The following is a 25948-nucleotide window of genomic DNA, read 5'->3' on the forward strand; positions in this document are numbered from 1 at the left end:
AACAATTGTAAAACGACAAACGTGGTTGGGAGTTATTTCGTTACCATCATGATTGTCATGATAATCATTATAGTTTTTGTTATTATTGTTATTGCTGTTGTAAGTGGTGGTGACTTTCGTTTTGTTATTATTGATAATAATCTGAATTTTCTACATGCTTCATTTTTGTTTTTATTATTATTTTGCTTTATTATTAGTAGTAATATTTGGAGTAGTTAATGGTAGTATTTATATTATTCCTATTAATAGTATTTCTTTTTTATTCTATTATTACTTATTAATTTTACTATTCACAGTATTTACTATTATTTGTCTTACTGTTATGTTTGTTGTTACTATTGTTATTGATTAATTTATTACTATATTATTCAGAATTTATTTACTTTCTTAGTTAATTGTACTATTTTTATCGATACTATTATTTATATTAGTATCATTATGAGCATTGCTTACAGTAGTATAATAATTATTTGTATTATACTTTTATTATTACTATAATTATCATTTACATTATAAGCAGTAAAAATAGTATTATTAAAATGTCGTCACTTAATTTCTCGGGTAACGCCGGGACATGGGTTGGCTACTTACAGATAAAACAAAAACACGCGAAGGTCACCCTGCTGCGATTATCTGACACGTCTTTATCTCTGTCTAGTGGATAAAAATTCACGTATATGATCCAATAACTGTTTGATGCTTAGTAAGTCACCTGAAACTGGTTCAATATGAAAGAGTGGATGGGAGAGAAAGCAAATCCCGTGTGGTTGTGACGTTAGGATGGAAGAGTAACAGCTCATATACTCTTTTGAAAGCGGGTGTATAAAAAAGAACCGTTGGGCAGACCTTCCCCCGCACACAAAACAAAACTTGCTAAGAACTTGGATTAATGTTGATTTGTCATCGCATTTAATAACATGTTTCTCCGACAAAAGATAACTTTGCATCAAGGAAGCCATCAAAACTTTGCTGTTAAGATATTAGCCGCAGGACGAAGAAATGGTGACGAAAGGATGATTCTAAACCCAGGAATATTTCTGCTGTCTTTTATTTACAAACAAAGAAAACGGCCAAATTTATTCCTATAAAGATATTTTTATACAAATCACCAGAAATCTATCCATCACAGGACCGATAGAATTAATTCCACGGGAAGAACATGTTTCACTACTTTTATCTCTCCTTACGAAGATTTAAATATAGTGATACTAACCCTTATATCTAGTATACTAGGCACCGCCAAAACTGGGGGGGGGGCAGGTCAGTACTTTTTGACGGACCGTCTTTTTAAAAATCTACCAAAAATCAGGTAATTATCCAATCAATACGAAATTTTCAGCGATTATTAGGAGAAGAATGAACTTTATAACAGTGTACTTATTTTTCATAAACGATATTTATATATATATATTTTTTTGCTTACAACCCCCCCTTTATTTTGAAGTGGGAACAAATATGCTTAAAATAATCATCTGAAACTGAACAAAACATATTGTGTTGTTGTAAGGGACAGAATTATAGATTAAAAAAAAATTGTTTGCATACCTTATTTTGACGTCTGAATATCAGAACTTAAATTGTGTTTAATTATCCCGCTTTTGAGTTTTGAAGTGTGAAATTCGGTGAATATGTTAAGTAAAATAATTAATTTAAGTTAAACAAAACAAATTTTTTTTTTCAATATTTATACGAAAAAAGCCATTTTAAAATTTTTGATAAATAAATTAACAATTTTTTTTAGCGAGCCGAATAATGCATGACCATTATTAAACAGGGCATACTTTGAATAATCGATACAAAAAAAAATTCGATAAATATTGTGCCCTTTGTGTTAAAAATAGCATCATTTTTTTCGATCCCGTTTGAAAACGTTTGCCGCCTTTCGACTACGGTGGACCAAACGCGCTGAAATATTTTTTTTTATTCTGTTTTAAATTGCCCCCCCCCATTTTTGGGAGCCTGGCCCCCACACACATACACATTAAAAACCAAACTCATACAAATGGTCACCCATCTGGTACTGGCCAGCCTCAGCTTAATAATACATTGAAATTTTCGGCACTGAAAAATAAGTTTTTTTGGCCTGTTTGGTCTTCCATAGTTTTCTTCTTATAAAACGCAAACGTAAACAGAGTCGAACTAGACTCTACATCGACGCGAAATATCTGGTTAGCTATATGAATAAGTTGAATTATTTGAAATTCAGGTACTTATATTATAATATTTTTGCATATTCTCTTAGAAAATCATCCTAAATCTTAGTTAGACAATAAATAAATAAATTAATTATTTCAAAAACCTTTTTTTTTTAAATATGTAAGTACGTTTTTTGTGCAAGAAAAAAAATGTTAATTGTTAACTTTTTGGGAAAATTTAACATTTAAAATTTAATTAAAAATAGTAGAAAAAGTTTTACATTATTCTGTTTTCTATATGATAAAATTCAGGGTTTTATCTTTCTGGAAAAAAAAGTTACTCAGAAATAATGGATTTTAATAAATGTGATTTAGTTTTAAAAAACAACAACAACTTGATTTTGCGGCCATTTTTGGCGGTGCCTATAGTATACTTATTCAAATTTTGATCAAAATCTTTTACACTATTTTGATTTTAAAAAATGTTTAAAATTTAAGGCTTAAGCTTAAGGGGTCTTATGAGCAAATTCAAATCTTTGATATCTAATGACTAGGGCTAGGACAACAGTATATTCTTTTCATCATTTTGACTCTCGAGTGTGTATCCGTTGATAACTTATATGCTTTTATATAGAGTTATGTACATCTTACATGCGAGAACCGTTTCAAAAATAATGTCTCCTATTTTTTTAACCCAAAACGTTGAAGAGGTACAAAGGCAGGAATAATATGATAAAAATAAGCGACTTCTTGTGCTCCAGAATTGTTTTTACTACATTTTCACTACTATTCTCAGTGCACCTTTTGCCAGCAATTCAATAACGCATCTCTGAGAAGAGTAGCTTTCTTAGAATCTCGCACCGTCATTATCTGCAACTAAGAGATTAAACTTTAAGGTCACGAATGCACAAATTCAGTCATCAAAACAATGCAATTTACAATCCACTCTGATCCATTTGGGCGGAATAAAAGGACGCATTGCTTTTGATGCGCCCCTAGTATCCTCCCACAAGGAGGCTGCTCTTTCTAAACAAACGAGGTAGTTTAGTTTAATCACTAAAGAGGCTGGAGGAGGAGGAGGAGAAGGAGAAGGCGAAAACAGTCATGTAAAAGGCAAACTGCAATTTGTGGTGGTTCACACAAAAGAAATTCGATTATATTTACCAACTTTCCACATTTGCTGTTGTACTAATGATGTCATTTTAACGTAAGAATTTGCCATTCTAATTTTGTTCTTACGCACTGATCTCTAGTATTGCTGCAATAGGGTCGCCATCAAATCATTAAATCGTCAATATTTCACCCACCTTAAATTGTATACCTTCGCTACTGTCCCGTGATGTGTACGCGTGTTTATTTTTTTGTTTTTACCCACATTCACCCCTAACAAGGCATATCGCCACTTGTACATAAGGGAATACTATTTGGGACCATGCCTAGGAAAGATTAACAAGATGTTGGTTTACGTTACATTTAAACTTCTGCATATCAGTACATTCAGGAAAGCAAATAGCAGGCAGGGAATTCCAAAATTTAGCTGTTCGAGAGAAGAAACTATCAGAGTGGAAAGCTTTCTGGCATTTAGGGATTTCAACAGTGAAGAGGTGTGATTTTGTTGTTAAGTGAGTTTGTCGTGGTTTTGTCATCTTCTAAGAACTTATGCGAACTTCATTACTTAAAAAAGATCTGACACGCTTTCTTGATATAATTATTATTCAATCAATACTAAAACGGTCTTAGCAGAATAACGGGGTGATTCAGCCAGATGCCCATCTCATGGCAGAGAGAGAGAGAGAGAGAGAGAGAGAGAGAGAAGGAGAGAGAAAGAAGGAGAGAGAGTGTCTTACGTAGGTTCTAAGCGCATTCCTTAATTATTTTGCGTTTTGTTAAAAGCATCTAACAACGCACATTTTCAGCGTTTTAAAACTGAGTGAAACATACTCCTACTTCATCTAATGGTGAATTGTTTTAGAGAATAAGTTTAGTCGGAATTAATATAAAAGATTATATTTAAACGTTATGGAAACGGCTGATAATTTACGTAAACAATCATCAGGAAATTAGCAGGAAGTAATTATCTTCGTCATAAATATCCGCCCGCTTTAATTATATTATTGGTCTCACAGTTATGCAGAGCCGATTCTGTGACAGCTTTCTGACATATTATCTAAAACGTTTCCTATTTTACGACATATATTTCAACAATAAATACGAGCTGCTACCAGGCGTATCCGCATCCATATTTAAAAGTAAATTTATAAGTTTGTTTGCATGTATTATTTGCTTGTATTGGTTAATTCGAATATCTTGGAATGCGTTTTTCTGTTTAACTTCTTTAATATACTAATTATAATGCTGGTAATGCTCATATGTTAGAATTGCTGGCAGCGTTCTAATCTGTTTGTTTAGTCTAACCCTACAGTTCTTGTGAAAATCAAAAATGGACAACTAATAGTTTCATTTATGATAAAAATCTTTTTCTTTCTTTTTTTTCTAAAAACAGGTTTAAACATATGCAGGTATCGCTGATGCTTTGTTTCACCAACACTTGGTTAGTTACTCTTGCGGAGTGATGAAAATACTACACAAAAACAAAGTATTAGTTATTTTCACATAGAAACCTATATACATATTTTTCAGAAAAGCATGCTTGACACAAGTAAGTTATTTTTTGTATACCATGAATAAGTAAGTCTAATTAATTTAGAGCAAAAAACTAGATCGAATATTCGGAAAATGTTATGTGTCCTCCTGCTTAAGGGAGGTGGTTTTAATAAACACTGCTGGGGAGTTATGATTTAAGATACTGTTCTGCTTTAAATTCCCTGAAACAGTTAAACAACTGAGGATCCCTAAAAACGTCAAGTAAACAAGTTAATTAAGCGTTAACAGGAAATTTAATGACTTACTAACAAAATAATTTTCTAACGTACGACGTTTTATATAGTTTTCAAAGTTAAAAACTTCCAAAATTATATATATATATATATATATATATATATATATATATATATATATATATAATGAGTTATAAATATATATAGCAAATGAGCTCACAGAATCTTCTGCGTTTGATCTCCGTAGGGAATAGTCAGTTTATACGATTCTCTGGGGCATGATTATTATATATTTTCATAACTTACTTACGTGCACTAATGAAGGAAATACTAAAATTCGATACATAAAATACTATATTTCCTCGTAACATTTTCTGTGGATACATAAATTTATATATACGGTGTAAATATGGGCGTTTAATTTTATTATGGATATGTGATTGAGCTCGCATTTGCAAATATCGTATAATAAAAATTGTCGCCGATTTTAAATTTGTATTAAACTATAGTGCTTTATAAATAATAAATCGCTGGATAAAAATTAAAAGAAAACTATTTAAAGAATGAAACATCAATATAAAAGGGAGACAGACCCGATGCTAGGCACACGCACACCAACGTACGAATGTAAAAACCCAACAAAAACAGAAATAAACAACAAAAACAATAAATGTTACTATTTAATTTATATATATATATATATATATACATTTAAGTATTAATCACCAGAAAAGTGCCATTGTACATAAACAACAACAGAAATTGTGTATAGTGACGCCATATTTCAATGTTTGTAATCGTTCGTTAATGTAGAGGAAATAAGATTCAAGAATATGAGAATAGTCAGAGATCAGCCTATCAAAATGGGCGGAATATGAATAGGGACACATTATAAATTATTTATCAGAAAACTATAAGGATATAATATGCCTATGCATCTAATAAGCAATTATGATCGGTCTAATCTCAATAGCGTAGGAAAATGTAGAATTGTTCCTGGTGTCAACCGATAGCGGTAGTAGAACTAAATATTTAAGGGGAAAATAGGAACTCTATACTCTGTTATGATGTTGCTCGTCGGAGGCAATGTAGCATTTTACTGAATGTGTATAAAATGGTGTTCAAAAACTACAGAAGATAGCTGCTTTTAGGCTACATGTATTGAATTTGTATGTGCCATCTGTTGTCGTAAACCTACGTTACTTTAGTGAAGAGGGGAATTTCCGCAGTCCAATAGTATATGAAATATATATATATATACACACACACACACACACGCACACACACACACACACACACATATATATATATATATATGAACAAATGATTAATAAAACATGTTAAAAGACATCTTGGAAAAGAGCTAAAACATATTTAATTTTAAAAAAGGAAGCACAAGATAAGTGGATAGTCCTTAATCCGCGGAGTTTCGAAGAAATACTCTCCTTCTCATCAAAGGGCAGGAATTAGCAAAATGCGGGATCGGATTTTGCATATAAAAGTATTTAATGAAACTACAAGTAAGTAACAGATCTTACTTGGTTAAAAATAGGGTGAGGTAAGGGGAATAGGAGGTAAAAGAAAAATGATAAAAAGATTTCACATGAATGGATAGTCGGGTGAAGGGTAAAAAATCCAAGAATGGTAAAATTCAAAACGGTCGAATTAAAAATTTCCAATCCAATGGGTAAATTCCAAATGGTCCAAAATGATCCAAAAGGCAGAGTTCCTTGGAAAAAATCGGAAATGGAATGAATTCCAAATCATTAAAAGAAAAAGCACTGGAGAGAATATTTAAAACACGTCTGTCAAGGCTGGAGGAATCAAGTAAATTAAGGTTAAAAAAAAAACCGAAAAGCGGTGAAAGTTTAAATTTGAAAAGCAAGGTCAAAATTACCCAGACAAAAAGCGCGAAAGTTAGCGTTAATAATTAGGTCAACTTAGATATGCACGTGAAAGTCCCAGAATTAAATTAAGAAACACGGGTCAAAAGAACAAATAAATGGCTAAGTTTATGAAATGGAGCATCTATTATATTAAAAAAAATAAAATGACAGTAAATAAATTAAAAATAGAAAATGAAATATTATACGACCCATGTAAATTATTCCTCCATGAAAAATTTGCTATCCTATACTTTAAAGAACCTCAAAATCTATTAAACTGTAGACGAGAAATAGCAAACAACTGTGTTCACAAAATAAAACTTACTCTAGGCTAGCGATACAAAATAGCTTTAAAACTAACAATAACAATAGAAAACAAACAAATAAATAAATTAAATAAACATTAATATACATAAACGATCACACATATATGTATATATATATATATATATATATGTATATATATATGTATATATATGTGCATGTATGTGTGTACACATAGGTATATATATATATATATATATATATATATATAAAAGGAAGGAAAAGATCTACCTTAAACCACTAACCTAGTTCTAAAACAGATCCTTTATTCGATAAAATGCATGCTCATTGGTTGATAGGAGGGGGCGCGGTGGATACTAGAAAGCTGATTGGCTAACTAGAAATCCTCAACATATATAAAAACAAGAAGCAATCACAAAATTCGTGCATAAGCCTGACGAATCCTATAGTGGATGAAACGCAGAATATTCCGTGTAGCTTAATCGCCATATATATTTTATAAATTACTATATATATATATATATATATATATATATATATATATATATATATATATATATATATATATATAATCATTTTGTATCAGAATGTATCCATTCCAATTTACTGTTGGACTATGATACTGCAGCTATTTAAGACCGAAGCTAATAAAATATTATAAACAATTAATTTTATACAATGTATTAAATGTACTTTATTATTAAGAATTACTGAATTATGTGTTTATAAGTTTACCAAGTCCGCACTTCTAATATAATCGGAAAAGGTTCAAATGTTGGAAAGTTTTCTGAAATAGTATCGTCTACATTTTAGCTTGAATTTCATTAACATCGATAATAAATATTTGAAGTTTTAAGAAGGGTCTGTCCCAAGGGTCAACTTAGAAAAATGAGCGCAGAAAGAAAGTCAGCACATAGATGGTAATGGAAAGATTCGAAACCACTTCGATTGTCTTCTAAGCAAGACCCCACAATTTTATTATACCATCCCTATTTAAGTTAAACATACTTATCAAAGTATTCTTATGTACATCTATATCAAAAACACTTGTAAACGTTTTTTTTTTTTAATTTTTAAATGTTTTATTTCGATATTTTGTGGACAAGGTGCGAACGCAGACCCCGCAATTTTAATGAACCACCGTTCTGCCAGATCAAACATACCCATTCCCGTGTCTCGATACATCTTCTATCATTATTTGTAATCAGTTTTTTTAAAAAATAGTCAACCATATAGGAGCCTATCCGTGACCAGACACACACACATTCAGCTTTATATATATATATATATATATATATATATATATATATATATATATATATATATATATATATATATATATATGTATATATATATATATATATATATATATATAATATAAATTTTATCAGAATAGGATATATGAAATTTTTAAAGATCTTAGAAACTCACTCACACACAATTCACACACATACGGGCAAAACAATAATTTTGTAATATTGGCCGTTTGAATTCTTCTGAACTTTTTACTTGATGTTTATCAAAACGAAAATGTATAAATAGACTTTTTAATTAGTTTCATTTCCGAAACCTGTATCACTCTCTCGTATTATGTTCTACATAAAATCTTACTGTCATAAGAATTATGATTAATTTAATAGAAGCAGTTTAACTTTACAAATACAGATTCTTATTACTTATGAAATTACTAGCTGAAATACCTTACGCTGCTCGGGATAGAGTGATGCTTCCCTACGATGTAATTTTTTACTATGCTCATCACATTACTTTTTATTGTTTAGATATTATACACCTGGAGCAACGCCGACCAGGGATATATAAACTTCGTTGATATTAAGTTAGTAGTTTTTGACAAAATGTATAATGTATAAACGTACGCGTGAAAAAACATACTGACATTCACAATATTGCTTTTTATATAACATACAAATATATTTTTTCATTATTTTTAATACTTTTTCCTCCTCTACAACTACGTGGTATTGTGTTGCACATAAAGTCTCATTTTCATAATCAATCTAGAAAGTTAAATATCAACTTCTTACTTATGTAAACCTCATTAAGTGCTTGTTGGGATGACTTTGTTCGAAGCGATTGGCGTTAATTGCTGAAACCAATTAATCCCATTATTTTGCTGCCAGGTATCGACTAAAAAGGCAGCGATTATAAAGAAATCCGAAAAGAAACAAAGAAACAATTAACGGTATGTATAGCACTTAATAGCAATTATGCACGTCACACGTCTTTATGATTGGAAAATAAGATGAGCTCAAGTGATATTTGCTTGATGTCGGCTTCGACAGTTGCCTTGAGCGGAAATGAACAGGTGTCCGCGACGACTTTAACAATGAATATCGGAGTGAAACCCCTTGGCTGTATTTCAATTGGGTGGGCGATGGATGTAACGCTTGATTTGAATACGAAAGAAGCGTGTAATCTTGTCAAAAGTTATTTAGAAACGAGAGAATAGAATGAAGATTGTGGTGCTGTGCTTTAATGGAGAGAGAGAGAGAGAGAGAGAGAGAGAGAGAGAGAGAGAGAGAGAGAGAGAGAGAGAGAGAGAGAGTGTGTGTGTGTGTGTGTGTGTGTGAGAGAGAGAGAGAGAGAGAAAGAGAGAGATGGGTTAGGATTGAGAAGGAATATGAAAGAAAGAAAAGAACGAAGGAATAAGGAAAGACAAGAAATAAGTAAAACATTAAAGGGAATTAAATATTAAAACCGACTCCTAAATCTAGTGGGAGAACTTGCGTAACGTGTTTTGGAACGTGTGTAACGTGTTTTGGAACGTGCTGAACGTGATTTGGAACATGCTGAACGTGATTTGGAACATGCTGAATGTGATTTGGATCGTGCTGAACGTGATTTGGAACGTGCTGAACGTGATTTGGAACGTGCTGAACGTGATTTGGAACGTGCTGAATGTGATTTGGAACGTGCTGAACGTGATTTGGAACGTGGTGAACGTCATCTCGAACGTGGTGAACGTCATCTTGAACGTGCTGAACCTTATCATCGGGCTGTGCACACGTTTTTTGAATAGACATTTTCTTCACACGGCTCGGCGTTTGCATGCACACGTCATCGCGCTGTTACACTCAAACAAAACAGAGTTTCCATGAAAATAGCGAGACTACTTCCCAACTGTCTACAACAAAGTTATTTTCAAGTAGAATGCAAAGAAATTCTTGTCGAACCCTTGTTTTAGACCATCGTTACAAATTATCACATCACTGTCTTACGGTCAACCCAACAAATCATCAACCCTTATCATCGAATGGCCTTTGGCGCCTTGATAAATATTGGATAATAAAAACGAAGGAAAATGAATGTGAGACATAAAATAATAATTAATTACGAAAGTGAAATAATGCTAAAAAAAAAGAATAAAGAAAAAAATAAAATGAGGAAGAATTAGAAAGAGATAAAAAATGGTATAACGGCATTAACTCACCCGCTCTCGTGAAATCACCGAAATTAATCGACTTTTAACCCGCCCAGTACAAAATGTGTGAAAATTCGGGAATATTAGGCAGTGTATGTGGAAAGTGGTACCAGTTTATAAAAATTCTGGCGAGAGAACTCACCCATTAATATATCGCCCCATTAGCCCCCTGCCGCTTTTCAACAAAATATTTGATGCCATAATAAATAAAACTCAAGTCCATAACCTTACAGTTGATAAAGTTCTGCCTGATCAACAATATAGATGAAAGGCAAGCTTGTTCTACTGCAGATATTCTTACTGTAATCTATGAACGTATATACCATGCGCTGGACAAAGCAGAGGATAGTGGGGTAATAGCCATAGATATATCTAAGGCGTTAGACAGGGTATGGCACGATGGTTTCTCAGGAAAATCAAATTATATAGTATTACTGGACGAAAAGTTAACATAATTAAATCCTTCTTAAATAAGAGAAGAATCCAAGTTGTCCTCGATGGTCATACGTCAAAACAATATGATATAAATGCGGTTATACAATAGGGATTGGACCTCGGACATTTATTATTCCTGATATTCTTAAATGGCCTCTCTGATAAAATTGTTTCTGATGACACAACGCCCTATTACAAGCAGGAGGGGAAAACGAATGGACATATATCTAAAGAAATGGCGGAAACCCAAGAAGAAGACCTCCAGTCTGTAGTGGAATCGGGACGAAAATAAATGATCACATTTAATGCTGCTAAAACTAAGCTTGTCATTTTAATAATTACAAGAAACCTTCCCAACCACCAATAGGTATGGCTAGAGATACATTCCCTGAAAGTACTTCGTTCAAACTCCTTGGCTTAACGTTCACAGGGAACACGAGCTAGAGCAGTTATATCGAGGGCATTGTGGCGGTGCTGCGAGGAAGGTAAGCTTTCTTTACTGTGCTCGAAAGCTACTTACGCCTGAAAGTATCCTGTACTTTTACAAAGCCACCATTCGCCATAAATGGAGTGTTGTTGCCACATTTGGAATGGTGTATCTGCTACTAGTCTCTGACTCCTGGACAGGGTCCAAAGACGAGTCGCCAACCTATTAGGTCCGGAAGTGCATCTGCTGCTTGTCTCTCGCTCCTGGACAGGGTTCAAAAAAGAGTCGCCAACCTGATAGGTCCTGAACTGTCATCTAGGCTTCAACCTCTTTCCCATCGACGAGATGTTGCATCCCTCTGCCTGTTCTACAAATACTTTAATGGTGAATGCTCTGACGAACTGCAAACACTTGTACCTCCCCAACGTAACTACCCCGACAAACCCGACAAGCTACTAAGTCTCATCCATTTACAGTGGAGATCCCTAGGTGCAAGAAAGCCTTTTACTCCAATAGTTTCTTCCCCAGAACTGCGGGTCTTTGGAACTCCCTTCCGGGATTCTGCTTTCCCAACTGCAATGATATGCAGAAGTTCAAGTGTAATGTTAACAAACATCTTTCTACTCTTCTCCCCTCATAATGACCCCGCTAATTAATTCCCTAATAGTAGCCCCCTGCTTCAAAGTGGCACTGTGCCTTGTTTGGGGTGAAAATTGAATAATAAAAAAAAAAGTGTCAGCTAGGCTTCGACCTCTGTCCCATCGACAAAATGTTGTATCCCTCTGTCTGTTTTACAAGCATTTTAATGGTAGATACTCCGACGAACTACAAGCCCTGGAACCACTTCGACGTAAATATCCCCAACAAACTCAACAAGCAGCAAACTACCCCCTACTCGGCAGAGATCCCCAGATGCCAGAAAGCCTTCTACTCTAATACCTTCTTCCCAAGAATTGCTAGACTTTGGAATTCCTTTCCGGGTTTCCGCTTCCCCAATAATTATAATAAAAGGTAAAGAGAATAAAAGTCTTTTAAAAACAGAAAAGGACAAGGCCGTAAAAAGTCGACAATCAACAAGGAAGACAGGTCTTTGAAAATAACATTCTTTGCCGATAAGAAAAAATGTTCTCCAGAGCTTAGCGAAGATACAAACAAAAACATATTAGCTCGAAGAGTGAAAAGCCGATTATTAGAAGTGGGATGAAACAAGATGAAAAGCAAGGAATGTGCCACACTTTTCTTTGGCCAACTAAAAAAAAAAAACGACTAGAATTTGCAAAGAAAAAAAAACATGAAAATTGGAACCTGATGATTGGGCCCAAATTGTTTGATCTGACCAAAGTAATTTTGAAGTAAGTTAACAGCTTCTATTTTCTAAACTTTGAAAGGAACAATTGAAAATTTTCTGTTAATACACATCCATAACATTTATTAATAAAATGTTACAATTTATTTTTTCAGTAGATTTTTTTGTACCCCTGGAGCCGTTTATGTTCGCGGTAGAGTATAGAGAGGCATTTCATCCTGATTGTGTGGTGCCAACTGTCAAATTGGGTTGAGAAAGCCTAATGGTTTGGAGCTATATGGCTTCTTCGGGCACTATAATGTTGCACACGTTTTAGGGCAGATTAAACTCCTCAATTTATACTAACATGCTCGACCAAGTTTACCCAACCTCTTTAACTTAAATATTTAATAATAACATTCCAAGTGATGTAATCTTCCAACAAGACAATGCCCTTTGGCATATGTCAACAGTTTCAATGGGTTAGCTTGAGAAGAAGGGATTACAGTGATGAAGTGGCTTCTTTAATCCACAGACCTAAATCCCATTGAAATTTTGTGATTCTATCCAGGGAAAAGTGATATGCACAAATGTTCGTCATAAAAAGAATGGTGGGCCAAACTTCATGAAGAGTGGCAGAAAATAGATCCTACCACCTGGAACATCTTAGCCAATAATATGTAAAAACGAATAAAAGCTATTCTAAAGGCAACAATAGGACATGCTAAATACTAATTGTTGTTAAAATAAGTTTAGTAATGTGTACTCCACTATTCTTAACCTTTAAGTATATAAGATGAATCATAATTTTGATTTGTCATTAGCAAAGTCTGTATATATATGTATATATATATATATATATATATATATATATATATAGAGAGAGAGAGAGAGAGAGTGAGAGAGAGAGAAATGGAAATTAATAAACACTTAAGAAAGTGCTCAATACTGTTGTAGAGAAAATATGCGTGTTATTTTTTATGCCCTCAGCCACACCAGAAATGAACTTCCCAGACCCTCCTCCACAAGTTCCTTAAACTCAAAAACTAAAACATTACCGACATACCAAAAGCACCCCTTCCACCTTTCCCCCTTTTTCTCTTCCTCTTTTTTTCCGCTCTTCTCCCACCCCTCCCCTGACATCATTCACTCTTTCATCCCATCATAACGAACATTTCTGTAAAAGTCTGAGGAAGCTATAGACGGCAGAAAAGAAAAAAATAAATAAACGGCCGAGTAGCTGAAACAATAATGTAACTTAACAGAAAGATACGGTAATAAAAAATAAAACGTGTGTATATATATATATATATATATATATATATATATATATATATATATATATATATATATATATATATATATATTCTCTCTCTCCTTTTTCTTCCTAGATCTTTTTTATTTATAGTTATGTCTCGGAAGTAGAGTGGAAAGCACATCTTATTTTTCTTTAATTAATATTATTTTTTTTCCTTGTACACATGTTTGTGAATTATTTCATGGATTTCTGCCTTTGGATTATTATGGACCATCTTCTTCCAATTACGGGATTTCCTTGGATTTTACTTGTACAAATGGAAATTCTTTTAACTTTCTTGAAGTTTTACATTTGGATTTTACCGTAACTGGATTTTTTATCTTCCACCAGACTATCCATTCATGTGTAATCACATTTTTCTTTAACATATTCCCTCTGCTTAACTTATTTTGTTTTCAAGTAAGATCTTTGACATACTTGTTGTTTCATCAAATACTTCTGCATGCAAAATCCGATCCCGCATTTTGCTAATTCCTACCCTCTGATGAGAAGGAGAGTATTTCTTCGAAACTCCGCGGATTAAGGACTATCCATTTATCTAGTGTTTCCTTTTCAGATTAAATATTTTTTTAACTCATTTCAAAGTGTTTTTTAACATATTTTATTAACTGTTTGCTCATATATATATATATATATATATATATATATATATATATATATATATATATATATAGGGTGACCCTCCCCCCCAAAACGGGCCCGACTCTAATTAGGTCCCGTTTCTTAGTGTTTTGTCCGAATGAAATGAAACTTTAGTCATAACTAGTTTATTATATTTAAAACATCACATCAAAACACTAGGCCTTTTTTTCTCCGTTCTACAACATATGTTCTAGATGGCCTCCATTTAGCTTTCGTTTTTTTTCGGGGGGGGGGGTCAGTAAATATACCGTCGTGTTTATTATAAAAAGGAACAGGTGTAACATTAGTATTAGTGGGAGTGGAGGCCGGAAGAATAGCGTTTGTGATTCTAATAATTGTATTTGTAAACTGTTGATAGAAATGAAAGGAAATGATAATATAGAAAATAGTACAAGCATGAAAAACGAGATTAGGAAGTCAGCATGTTGTATTTCATCAAATTAACAATCGCGCCACGTAACAATTTTGTTGGTTAACAAAAACAAACCGAACATATTGTTTTTTCGTTCTCGTGCCTCCTGGCCGTGTCATTGAGTTGTTTGTGTTTCGCCGTTCCTCGCATCTAGTAATGAAGCTTGCTCAAGACATAGTAACATAGGTACGGGCAAAACGAATGTATAAACATTTTGATCCCTCCCTTTACTTAAAAAAAATCACCCAAAATCAGGAAATTAACCAATTTTTATGAAATTTTCAGTATTTATCAAATAATGATCGTAGAATATAATGAAGTAATTTTTTTTTATTTAAATCTTAGTGAGCATGTATTATTTTTTAAACAAAAATACCTTTATTGAAGTTATGGTTTTCAATAGTAAATAAAAAACGCAAGAATTTGTTTTTGCTGTTTTATATAAATAAAGCATCCTAATTTGTAACAATAAAAATAAAATAAAATAATTTTTATATGAACATTACCCCCCCCCCAAATCCGTATTAATGAATTCGATATAACTCGAAGAAAAATGAATTTCTCGAACTACCGATATTATCATTGAATTAACCAGGTTTTATTTTATATTTTCACAAAAAAATATAATTGCAAACAATATTTTTACTTTTTTTTAAATTACAGGTTTTGCATAATTTTTATATGCAAGATTTAAATGATTTCCTTGCTCGCAAAAATGTGGAACTTTTTTTTTTTTACACAGTGGTCACAACTTATCAAAGCCCGGAAGCCACTCAGGAATAAGGGTTATTGCAAGTACATTACGTTAGTGTGGAGATTTGATGAATTGTTTACTTAAGGGGGCGGTTCATTAGGAATTTGTTAACGTTGGACTTGAACACATCCAAGTTGTAGTCAGGTGGGAAGTAGGCAGGCGGACCAGAGTTCCACAGGCGTGCAGTTCTAAGAAAGAAGCGTTGTTCATCGCGTAACATATTTTTATATAATATTGAACAATAATCTAAAAAAAATTAATTTAAATACAGGAACATAGAAAAATAATTAAATTTATAAAATGGAAAAATTTATGCAAACGTTCAGAATACGAATGTACGGAGTCACGCCTGGGGAAAAAAAGAAAACTATTGCACCCCTTCCTCCCTTTCAATTACATGACGTCATTTTCACAGTTTTTCCGACTGCCTGAAATTTTGGGCCTTCGTATATGCCGTGTTTACAAAATTTTAGTTTGTTGCGTTTTGCGAATGGAAAAATCACTCGGTTTTTGGGCTCATTAATTTATGTTTTGTACAAACAAGGTGTTTTTTTAAAAAATGTCATTCAATATCTCAGGACTTTACTAATTATCTTTGAAATAGACCCAGAAAACTAATATTTCTCTTTTAAAAGATTTTTACAATGAATTTATTTAACTTCAAAATTTAGGTGAATTGGTTAGCTTTTATTTCCACGTGCATAAGTATATTTTTTTCTTTTGGAAATTAAGTTTAGTCCTTAATCTTTCAAATACAATCAAAGAGTAGTCGGAAACGTACAAAAATTATGATAAATAGGCTTTCAAAACTAGGTCCCCCTATCTTTGTCCATCCATTTTTCCCCGTACCTATAGTCACGGATACAAATCTCTATATCTTTTTAGACAATTGGATTTTATTCGGCCATAATGATTTTACGACTGGGTAAGCCTTGTCGACGTTTTTCTTTACCTTAAGGTGTATCATCTTCATGTTGCCATGATTTTCACTGCCAATTGCTTCTTCTCGTTGCTTCCAGGAGAACACTCCCCAATCCATTTTCTTTGGGATTCAGCAACAGACTTTTTTATTTCCCCGAGATCTCGCTCGAATTTTCCCGAGATCGCATTTTACGAATCGTTTTGTGACGTTGCAATTTGACGTTTGAACAACTACTCTCTCTGCATGACCTGTCTTTCTAATATTCTTAAGACACATTTCGTAAATAAAGCAACCTACAACTATGCTAGTAAAAATACTTTAAATCTGACAACAATGGGCTCTAATTTTCAAGTTTATCTATCGCATTGGTCACTATTCCATGTCTGTCTTTATACAACAGGTAGATAGGCATGTCGACAAATAGAAATGAGAAAAATAGAAAGACTAATTAGTGGATTGATTGTTTTTGTTTTACGACATATTAACTTTTTTCAGGTTATTTAATGCCGAATCCAGTTATTTTGAAGAACATTTTTTAATAGAATATATATATTTTTTTTCAAGTCGGTTTCTAGTTGGGACCCTAACAGGTACTACCACTCCGGGTCAGAGTCGACCTGGGAGCAATGGCAATTAAAGGGTGGATCCACACTCCCCAAAGCCCACAAGCTGGGACTCACCACTGGATATAGTTTAAGGTCATATCCAGGACCCTTATTAGTGGAGGAAAAAAAGTCTTACACAGAAATTTTGTTTTCTTTCGCACAACATTTTTCTATCTCCATCCGTCGCTATATTTTTTGTTTCTTTATCTCTTTTTTCCTCTCTCTTATTTGTTTTCTTTTAACGTGCGGCATTCCATTTCTCGCCAAAGGATAAAATGTCTAGCGTTTTGCAAGAATTAAAGTTCCACTATTACTCTCGACGCCGGAGACTGTCAAGTTGATATTTTGTATTTGTTCTTTCTATCTTCGTATATCGGCCCTTAATACGCCCGTATATCGGTCCTGAACACGCTGCAAGCTGCCAATATATTTAAAACAATGACTCGCGTTCGACATACGCATAAATAATAAACTCTCTGAATAAAAATTGCTCTAAGTATGTTCATTAATGCAAAATAGCTCAGACTAAAAAAGCTCACTGTCAGAAATATGTTCATTTCCGACTGCGTCGAACAGATTCAATGCCTTGAATTTCTTTAAGAAATAGTTACATGCTTGCAAGAATTGTGTATTTCCACTGAATATATCAAGAGATTTTGAACCAGTTTCTAATAGCGATGTAGATAGACGGGTGCATATCTTAGCATTGATGCAATCGCGAACGTGTACTTATCTATTGCGTATGTAGTGACTAAAGACTAAATTCCAGTGCTTTAACATTCATGAGAGAACCGGCCCATGACAAACATAAAATAGTTGTAGAACTATCTTCACTGTTTGAAAGCTGTTATAAAACATATATTTAATGATAAAGTTGTAATTAAACAAATATAAAACAATTCCGAGATCAATCAAAATGCAGATTTTGTTTTAAAATAAGCATATTGATTCATTTAATTTCAAATTTTTCGACTTACACAAGAGTTTTCATCAGGAAATACATATATGTTTATTTTATGCTGCACGTTGTTAATAAACAGTTCCTATTTAAGTGTTTGTACTACGAGAAAGATAATATGAACATTTTCAACTTACTTGTTTAAAATTTATAACATAAATACATTTCGGAGCTAAACTCCATCCCCAGTATGTTGTTTTCCTGCGTTTGTATCTTCTTCTTTCTTGCCATGGTGTCAAGTTGGAGGAAGAAAAGTTTGTTTTTAAACATCCGTAAAGTAAAATATTTGTTTATTTTCCTTAATAGTACGTTGTGATTTGGATTTCAAGCGCAATTTATGCTTATTTTATTTTATTCAAATTAAATCAACGTTTCTATATGGAATTCACACCCTTGAGGTTAATCTCGCGTTGCCAACGCATAGTTATAACATTTCAAAATACAACCGCTGAAAACAACGTGCGGATTTTTACAAAGGACTTTTCTTTTTCCAACTTTACAACATGGCAAGATAGAAGAAGAGAAAAAAAGAAAGAAAACAACATACCGAGGATGGGGTTTAGCTCCGAAATATATTTATATTATGAATTTCAAACAAACAAAATATTTGTTTATTTTCTTTAATATTTCGTTGTGATTTGGCCTTAAAGCGTACTTGGTGCGTATATATATATATATATATATATATATATATATATATATATATATATATATATATATAATATATATAATATATATATATAATATATATAATATATATATAATATATATAATATATATATAATATATATAATATATATATATAATATATATAGTATATATATAATAAATATATAATATATATAATATATATATAGTATATATATAATATATATACTGTATAAACAAAACCAAGATTTCAAAAAAGGTATTGATAGCAACAGAAAGTTTATTTCATTTTAAGTTACAATTGTTTTCATACCAATCCGACAATTACAAGCATTATGGCGTTTGAAAATTTACACAACCAGCATTTCTTCAGACATCTTGAATAAAAACACTCTTGACAATAGAACATTTTTTTAAAGAAAATTCCCCTAACTGAAAAGAGGCACGTGAAAAAAAACGACATTTACCCTGGAGGCACACTCCGTGAAAAGAAAGCCCATTCAAATATTAATATATCACCTAATTTTATAGCAGGGGGAGAGTACAATAGTAGGGGGAGGGAACGATAGCAGGGGGGAGGGTAGAAGAATCAGCATTAGAAATAAAAAGAGGAATACAACTGCATTAGAGGATTGGGTTATCGAACTTAATATAAATAATAAAGATTTTGAATTAAAATGGTCAGTAGTGGATAAGGGAAGGAAGTACAGCCCTGGGAAATAAAAAAGATGCAATCTGTATTTATTGGAAGCCTTTTACATAGTGAATTCTAAAGAGGACAGTTTGAATAAAAGACTAGATGCCATATAGGGATGTCTTCACAGGATTAGGTTTCTTCTATCACGCCTTAAATGTAACTGAGGTAAAACTTTTTACAACAATAAGGATCCTCGGATACAAGGATCAAATTTTAATGTAGAGTTAAATAGCCGGGAATGATGCAATCTAAACGAAGGATCCAAATATAATAAGCATATATAGTTTCTATTATTCTAATCTGGGTAATGAAATATAGATAAATTATATAACTCAACAAAGACTGGAAACTTTGTTCCATAACGGTGTATTTAATTGTAGCAGTATTGATGGTGAAATAAGTGATACCCTTTCCAGATCAATAAAACAACTTAATAATAAGCTAGCAATTATTAATAAAAAAATTAAATTAGCAATTAGTGGATTGGAAATTGATTTATTTGATTTTGTTTATCTGACATCTTAAGCTTGTTGAATCTCTGTTGGTTCTAAATGTTTTTATTCAAAAATGCAGGGGTAGACGTCTTCTCATCGGAGTCACACACATGTAGCTATTGAGTGGTTTTGTTGTCAGAATAATAATTAGAGGATATATACTATTTTATTTAGGTACCCAAGAACACAATACACGAACTGTAATTTTGATTCTGATGCCATAAGTAACCAAAGTAGATTATGAATAACAGATGTAGGTTAAACCCATGGGTAAATAATTAGTTTTAAGATTAAAAATATACTCTATATTCTTAATTTGTCAAATAAGCTATCGTAGCACTTTATATATCTGTGTAATTAAATAAATGATTAAATCATAGACGCTTTCTAGCACTCACTAGACGTGAAACATCAAACGGTCCCAGTTATCTCCCTTTACCTGTCATGGGTACTAATATGACCTTTACTTCAACAGAATTCATGTACTAGCTGTTAACAACGTTATTGGATTATCTCCCTTCGTAATGTTTTTTCATAACTATATACGACTATGTTTGATCAGAATGATAACGAATTTTAAAATATTAAATAATGAAAAATAGAACAGAATCCTTCACTCGAAATGTTGTATGAGGATTAATAAATATAATGTATTCCTTTTCTTTATTCTTGTATTCAATAAAATATTAACCCTAAAATGGTCTTAAATCTAAATAATAAAACAATCTATAATTTGTAAACAATGCATGCCACGAATGAGCGAATACGAAACTAAAAATTAACCGTAACATTATTGCAATATTTATAGAAATAAAATTAAAAAACTCTTTTTAAAAAATTAATTATGTGAAATAAAGAAATATAGAAAACTAATTCAGGAATTCAATGAATGGGATATATTAAAAAATTTAAATGGCTACCGGTTTTTTTGTGGAAACTTCTTATAACTTGGTTTTTAAATAAGGATACGAAAATTAGGTGATATATTAATATTTGAATGGGCTTTTTTTCACGGAGGATGTCTCCAGGGTAAATGTTGTTTTTTCTTCACGTGCCTCTTTTCCGTTAAGAGAATTTTCTTTAAAAAATGTTCTATTGTCAAGAGTGTTTTTATTCAAGATGTCTGAAGAAATGCTGGTTGTGAAAATTTTCAAACATCATAATGCTTGAAATTGTCGAACTGGTATGGAAACAATTGTAACTTAAAATGAAATACACTTTCTTTTGCTATCAACACCTTTTTTGAAGTCTTGGTTTTGTTTATACAGTATATTAATGCTCAATTATGAAATATGATAATTTTGTAGCTTACTCTTTAAGTCATTTCCCTTTGGCTTAAAACGTATTGGTATATGAAAAGTTACTGAATTACACGAACCTAATAAAACTCAGTATATTACATACAAGTCTATATATATATATATATATATATATATATATATATAGTAAAGTAGTTATATATATATATATATAACTACTTGATTTACTCACATAAATTAATATACGAAAGTATAGATTTATGCGTAAACTTTAAGTATTTACTTCAAAAGTGCTCAATCCGTAGGTAGAGCTAGTTAGTAATTTATAAACTATATATGGCGATTAAGCTACACTGAGTATTCGGCGTTTCATCCACTCTAGGACTCTTAATAAGCCTGAAGAGTCCTAGAGTGGATGAAACGCGGAATATTCAGTGTAGCTTAATCGCCATATATATTTTATAAATAACTATATATATATATATATATATATATATATATATATATACTAGCAGACCGCCTAGCATTGCCCAATCGTAAATACGCTTAAATGTGATACTTTAATTAATGCAGATTATATTATATTGGATCCAATATATAGTAATGATTTAAAAAGTAAAAATATAAATGACTAATACGCTACCACCGAGAATCGAGACAAAAACGTTTAGCTTACGGTTTACTTTCTCCTTTGACGCTAATACCTGACCTATGACCACATGTTTTCTGCAAGACTTAAGATTAAAACATGAACCAATAGCTTTTAGGTTACGCGTGCATATTCGAAATGCCATCGTTCGACCTTCACTTGAAAATGTCATATTTAAAATTTTCACATTTTGCACTGATTCTCCACGGCGAAAAACCCAAATATAAAGTTTTGCATGGGTTCAAATACCCTATATATAAAGTTTCATGTCTATAGGCAAAAAGCTGATAGAGGAGTTCGGTAGGAATTTTTAAAAAACAAATATATATATATATATATATGTGTGTGTGTTGACTATAGCGTTTTTACGCAAATATTATGCAAGTATAAATCATGTAAAATATCTGCATGAATATAATTACACGTTATAGTAAGCAAAAATGTTTTCCCCATAAGAAGACTGAATGAATGTTTAAAAGAATATGCAAATTAGCTAGATCTTTTGCTGGTGAATGTAATTTCACGAACATATATAACAAAGTTGTATTTTCATTTTAAATAAATGAAAAAAGCGTTTTTAATACGAATATGATTACACAAAAAATAATATTTAATAGGAGTATAGATATCAATTGATCGAGTTCTGGTTCATTGTTACCATGAACTAAAATGACTATGTCTTCAAAAGTGTTCAATACGAGTGTAGAGCTTTTATGTATATATAACATAAGATTAGCATTGTAATAAGTTGAGTTTCTATGAAGAATCTAAATAAGAAAAAAAAAAGAAAAGGATTATCATCTTTGACTTCTTACTGGCATTCCGAAAATATTTTATTCTGTTTTATATTCTTACCACGGAATTAACTTAGAATCTTGAGAAAACATAAAATTTGGGAACCCTGATCAATCCACATGTACTCTTTACAATGTTATATATATATATATATATATATATATATATATATATATATATGTTACAGGAAAAAAGGCAGTCCCTTTCCATGTAAATAAGGAGAACATTAGACAAGTGAAAATGGGATTAGGATAAGCCGAGACTCGAACCTTGTAAGCAAGGTTAAGAAATAGAATGTTAGAAATCAGAATGTTAAAAAGGCCTATCAAATTCTATTATAAATAGTTAGATATTGTTTATATCGTAAAAAGAATAGATTGTTCATTCTTTTACAAAATTGAATACTAAAAATGTTAGCTAAAAAGAATGAACAATACAAATGAAAAATGTGTTGTTAAAAAATAGGTTAGGTTAAAAATAGGTTAGTTGAAGAATTCTTTGTTGTCAAAAGTGTGTTAGGAAAAAATGTGTGCGTAGCTACGTGAATTAGTCACGTTTTGGAAACACAATTCTGACGTCATAGTAACAGGGGGATTCTCAATATAGGAGCTACAGTTAGTGAGATCAGGGTAGTTTAGGCAGAACAGTTGAGTCTTCTAGTCAGCAGAGATCAGAAGAGTCAGTCAGTGATCAGCTGCACCTTTGGAAGCGAAGGGTAGAACAAATGTGAATTCCTGACGTCATCATCATTCGACCGGTCCAATAAATAACGAATCACCATCGATATTTTGTAACTGTTTGTCTATGTGTCGTCATTCCACAAATTGAAGGTAATGTGTAAATCCTTTTATAATGAACAAGAATATGTATCTCTCCTCCTCGCTAATATATGTTACTAGCAGTTCAGCCCGGCTTTGCTCGGGCCCTATGTACTGTTCATAACTTTGTGTGCATATGTATATATAAAAAAAAGTGTGAATTTGTACGGTAGGGAAGTGTACACAAACAGACAAACAGACAGACATACAGACAGACAGAGAGATATTTTCACTCTTGTAGATATATAGATATTGGACGCAATATATAAAAATGATTTAAAAAGTTAAAAAAAAAGACAAGTGCGCTATCACCGAGATTCGAAACCAAAACGTTCAGCTCACGATAAATTTTTGTCTGTCGTCAATGATTGGACCATGAATACATTTATAATGCAAGGCTAAAAATTAAAACGTGACCCATTAGCTACTACATTATTCATTCGTAATGCCGGCGTTCGACCTTCACCTGACAAATTTCTTCTTCTTTTTTAATTTTCACATTTTACACCGATTTTTCCCTGGTAAAAAACAAAAGTTTCGCATGGATTCAAATATCTGATATATGAAGTTTCCTGTCTGTAGACCAAAACTCTAGGAGGAGTTTGGTACGCAAAATTTGTTTAACAAATATATATACGTATACATAAATATATATGGAAACAATGTTGTGTTTACTATACACTTATTACGCAAATATTATGCAAGTATAAATCAAGTAGAATATCTGCATGAATATAATTACACGTAATAGCTAACTAAAGATGATCATCCTATAAGAAAACCGAAAAACAAAACTAATAGGAACTTAATTAAAAGGAATGTTTAAAAGAATATGCAAATAGGCTATATCTTTTGCTATTGAATGCAATTCCACAACCCATTTATAAGAAAGTTGTATTTTCTTTTTAAATAAATGGAAAAGAGGGGTTTTAATATGAATATCAATAAACAAAAAAAAAACGAATTTATAGGAGTATAGATAGATAAGAAATATAAGAACTGTGCGTCTATCACCCCATCATCCTCAGTAACTATATGAAGTCCCAAGCATCTCAGAACAGAACTGTATATGTATAGATGTCTCTCTCTCATCATCATCGTCATTCGTGTATTATATAGCTCCAATATGAATCCCCCGTCATATCTATGCAACATTAATGTGTTCCAAAGATCTCACGAACGTTTTCAATTCTGCGTGGAATCATATTCGAGTGAGTAATTCATATGAACGAGAAAGAAGAAAAATTGCTGGAAACTCAGTAGCAGCTGATGTAAGATTTGAAGTGTTTGATGTCAGGATGCTATGAGAAACGTTGGAAATCTAAATTCTGTGCGCCAGAATTAATATTACGCACAATTTTTCCAAACGACGTCATCAATGTGGTTCTTAATATAATTAATTGTATGTTTTTCATGTAGATATTATTTCAATATGTCAATGCTTTTAGCGTTCTTATGTAGATAGCTTCAAGTTTTATTAAACTTTCAAAAGGTTTGTTTCGGAGGGCATTATTTTTGTGTTAACAAGTAGGATAAAAAATTAATAAAATGAAGAATAGTATAAATAAACCGAAGCTCTTTTTTAATTTCAACAATGTTTGTTTAAAGAAGAAATGCTGCTATAATACACACACAAACACACACAATATATATATATATATATATATATACATATATATATAAGTATATATATAAGTATATATATATGTATATATATATGTATATATATATACAAACACATAAGCATATATAGTTGAAGTGAGAGAAATTAAAGAATGCATGATTTATGTTCACAAATATATATTTATATTTATGTATAAAAATAACCAAAAATTTGTCTCCTGAAGCCTAGACATAATTGCAATTGGTGAACAACAGAAGATCCAAGCCAACGATCTTCAATTACTCTCCACTTCTAAATTACAATCTGAAACCCGAAAAAAAGAATAAAAAAAACTAAAATAAGAATCCCCCCCCCAAAAAAAAAACAGGAACTGCAATTGCTAATTGCATCGTCCGTCTGGTTGAAAATAGACAAAATGAATGAATAACTATATTCAAACGTGAAATATACATATTTTTTTCATTACATACGTTTGTTGTGTATTCAGAAAAGGAAGGGAATGAAGAAATTTGTTTCGTTATATATATATATATATATATATATATATATATATATATATATGTGTGTGTGTGTGCGTGTGTATATGTATATATATATATATATATATATATATATATATGC

Source organism: Euprymna scolopes, chromosome 18 (genome assembly GCF_053919585.1).
Source record: "Euprymna scolopes isolate OS-2025 chromosome 18, ASM5391958v1, whole genome shotgun sequence".
In the NCBI taxonomy this organism is placed as follows: domain Eukaryota; kingdom Metazoa; phylum Mollusca; class Cephalopoda; order Sepiida; family Sepiolidae; genus Euprymna; species Euprymna scolopes.